Source organism: Apodemus sylvaticus, chromosome 12 (genome assembly GCF_947179515.1).
Source record: "Apodemus sylvaticus chromosome 12, mApoSyl1.1, whole genome shotgun sequence".
Lineage (NCBI taxonomy): Eukaryota > Metazoa > Chordata > Mammalia > Rodentia > Muridae > Apodemus > Apodemus sylvaticus.
In genome coordinates, this window is record NC_067483.1 from 39,330,536 (window position 1) to 39,334,344 (window position 3,809).

Sequence of the window (3,809 nt, forward strand, 5' to 3'; positions counted from 1 at the left end):
TCAGTTGGCAGCACATGCCAGGACTCCACCATGGTCCCAGGTGGCATCACTGGCTACTCACATTGGGCTGTTCCTCACTACCGTCGAGTTTCCCGCTCTTCCTCTCTTCATTGTGCCTACATTCTTCTGCTTCTCTCTCTTTCTCCATCACTTGCTCCTCTTAGTTGCACCCAGGGTCTCTGAGTGTCTGAGGTCATCCCAGGAGTGGTCTCAGAACTGCTATGCCCTACTTGTGCATTGTGGCACCAGGAAGGGGTCATCCTGGGCTACTAATCATTCAGATGTTTATAGGTCAGAACACAGAGCTCGGACACAGCTTTTCTCATCTCTGCCACCCACTGCTGCACATGTGACACCTGCAGTGCCTCTAGGGACAGGGCAACACACACTCTTGAAGGCTGAGCCACCCCCCCAGCCCCTTCCTTTCTTCTTGAACCTTAGGGGTCATAGCTCTTTTCAGTCTTTCATAGACTTGTATTCTAAAGACAATTATTAGAATTAATAAGCTTAGCCAACCAAACTATAAATCTACATTGCTACCAGGAAAGAAAATCTTTGAAATGTGTATACATTAAATCCTGCGGATTTATGGGTACAGCCTGATCATCAGTTTGGCTGAGATTCTGGTTTCCAAGCTAACCCGTGCCAGCACCTTGCTCCCGGTACGCTCACTCTGGCCTTGGTCCCAGCCCCACCAAGCTCAGGAGTTCGGATCCCACAGCTCCACCCTGATCACATGAGCTAGTATGAGAGCCTTGTTTCTAGGGAGTTCTGGAGCACCTAGGTTCTCACTCCTTCCCTGGCAGGGAAGTCAGCCACAAAAAAAGTTGATCCCTTCAAAGCTAGAGTCTAAGGCCATCACCTGCCGTCCAGCTGTATATGGTATTCTGCAGCACCCAGCATGCCCTGTTACTCCAGTAGCTCTTCTCACAGTCCTGGGATCCTCTCTTTCCCTCTGATGGGCTTGCCTGAGACTACTACCTACAGCATCACTGTGCCTCAAATGCACACCTTAGGGGCACCCTGCCTAGAGGCTCCCTTTGCCTGCAGCAGGCTCCCACCCCACGGTGAGCATGTTTTTTTGCCTACTCACTGCCCCTCCCCTATTTACTAAGCTCTATATTACTGTTTCTAAAACAGCTTGTCTCCTTCCTTGAGCCTGCCTGTGTATAATCCCTGCCCACCTTGAATAACGACTCTTTTGTGCTGGTCCGCAGGAATGAACATCCATTGATTTTAAGTAAAAGCTGCTCTCTCTACAAGACAATGGCTTCGATTGGATTGTTTATTCGTATGAGAAAACAGACTCTCTTATCGTATCCTATTACATGTGGGTCTTTTATCCACTTAATCCATTTTTTATTGAAGAGCTACTATATATAATCCAGGCACCAGGTTAAGTGCTAAGAATGGAAAGGTGATTAGGGCACGGTTCTTACCCTCAGAGGCTTTGCAGTCTAAACAGAAACCCTTCCTGAAAGGCAGCACAAAACATTGTGCAGGTGATGCTGAATTTGAAGCATGAGTAGGATATATATGACTTCTCTGTAGAATTGTTTTCATTATCAAAAGGACTATTTGACACAGAAATTATCAGAACCAGGGATGCTGTAGCTCTTAGCCTCCTCCATGGCATCCAAGATGGCGGGGAAGGAGGGCAGGCATGGCGGCAAAGAAGATGAGAAGCTACAGAAGTGAGTGCAAAGAACAGCATGCATGAGGGATGACTACCATCAGTGGTCAGTTAGCAAACTCTCTGACGGAAACTCCATGACTTAGAAATGCATTTTCTATTAGCAGAAACTGAACGCTAGGAGGGAGTCCAGAGGCTGGGGAGGAAATGGTCAGTTAATTCCCCAGTGTTGTTAAAAGACTAGGCCAGAATGGTCCCTTTCATGTGGTGCGGACCAAAACAGTTAACAAAGAGGATAGATCAAAGAAAGTCTTCACGAAAGACAAATGCAGGCATTTAAGAATGATTAACCCCAAGTTTTAATGTCATGCGATTCACACAATTAAAGTCAACCATTCTCAAGTGGACAGACAGTTCAGTGGTATCTATACATGGCAGTATTTATAGCTGTCTTTTCGTTCCTCCCAGAAGAAAGCACACACACACACACACACACACACGCACACGCACACGCACACGCACACGTACGCACACGCACCGGACCCAATAGACAGCTTCTCCCTGGCCTTGGGAGACTACCAGTCTTCTCTCTGTATGGGTTTTCTACTCTGGATATTTTGTGTGGACGGACTATGTAGCATGCATCCTTTTGTGTCTGGCTTCTTTCATTTAGCGCAGTCCTTTTGAGGTTCATCTAGGCTTTAGTATGTGCCAATACTTCATTGCTATCTACGGATAAGTAATACTCTGTTGTATGTCCATACTGATTCCACTGGTGGACTTTTGGTTGTTCTCTCCTTTGGGCTACTTGTGCCTGTGTGTGCCCAGGTATTACTTTGTCTATACTTTCAGTCCTGGATATACTCCTAGGGATAGAACTGCTGGGTCAAGTGATAATTCTATGTCTAACATTATGAGAAACCAGCCACTTAATTGCTAACCAGAAAACTGTTTTAGATTGCCAATAATGAAAAAGAAAAGGACTGTGGGACTTGGAGAAATCCAGATTTGGGTAGATAAGGACATATGCTGAGGACTGAGCCAGCTCTTCATGTTCTCACACATAAGTCAGTATGCATTTCCCAGCCCCTGGCAGCTAGAGGACACCATGAAATCTCATGCCTTTCAACAGAATCAGAGATGTAGCATGCAAGGCCCATCCCATGGAGACCATGATCAGGTACCCTCTCTCCTCTCCTGCATGCTAGAGGCAGACAGCCATAGTGGCCTAGAAACCAATGAGGGAAGGGCCACCAAGTAGAAGAAGCAGAGACTCAGTAGCCTTTGTTTTAGACTTGGAGCAAACAGTTAACTTTTTCTGCATGAATTCCCAAGTCTGTGAGTCCTCCCTTTTGCAATGATAGCATTTCCACAGACAGAGGACTATACCTTGCTCAGACACCTACTGTTTGAAGTCATCATGGAAGATCAAAGGCCAGGAGAGGCCAGAGGCCACCCCAGCTTGGGGTACCAAGGGGTTTGAGCTCATGCTCTTTCTAAGTCACATGCTAAGGGAGGCATGTGACCTTTGGCCCGTCTTAGCAGTCTGCCAGACCAACATCAGGGCCAGGATGAACCTGAGGTGCTTCTTGGTGTGGGAAGACAAGTGAGACTCTGTCTATTATATCACTTCAATTAGGAAAATCATGAGTTTAAAAAAAAAAGGTGTCTGTGTGATAGAATGAATAGGTTTTAGCGAGCTGAGACTCAGAAATCTGTCGCTGCTCTTCTGTTTTTATGCTTTGTGCTTTCTTTGACAATTTCCCATCTGTCTCCCTTAGCTTGGTAAGAAAGTTCCACTGGCAATGGAAAATTCCAAATGTGTGATGGGGTGACGGCCAAGGAAAGCAGCCCAGCAGCACAGACAGCAGCACAGGACAGGTCCTGTCGCAGCCCTGAACAGAGGCATGCCCATGGCAGGGACAGGTCCTGCCACAGTCCAAGACAGGGGTATGCTAACAGCAGGCAAAGGGCATGCCAGGCTTATTCTCTGCCTGGCACTGGCATTTGGAAGAGGCCATTCTTTCTTGGGCAAAACTATCCCCAAAGCTTCAGCTATTCCTGGCATCCTTGACCCCGTCTTAGTCAGGGTTTCTGTTCCTGCACAAACATCAGGACCAAAAAGCAAGTTGGGGAGGAAAGGGTTTATTCAACTTACACTTCCACGTTGCAGTTC

The 3,809-nt window shown here is 46.9% G+C and overlaps 1 pseudogene; it reads right to left on the minus strand.

The window, feature by feature from the left end:
* Positions 1-260: 260 nt before the first annotated feature.
* On the minus strand, positions 261-378 carry LOC127697967 (uncharacterized; annotated as a pseudogene).
* Between the last annotated feature and the right edge of the window lie 3,431 nt (positions 379-3,809).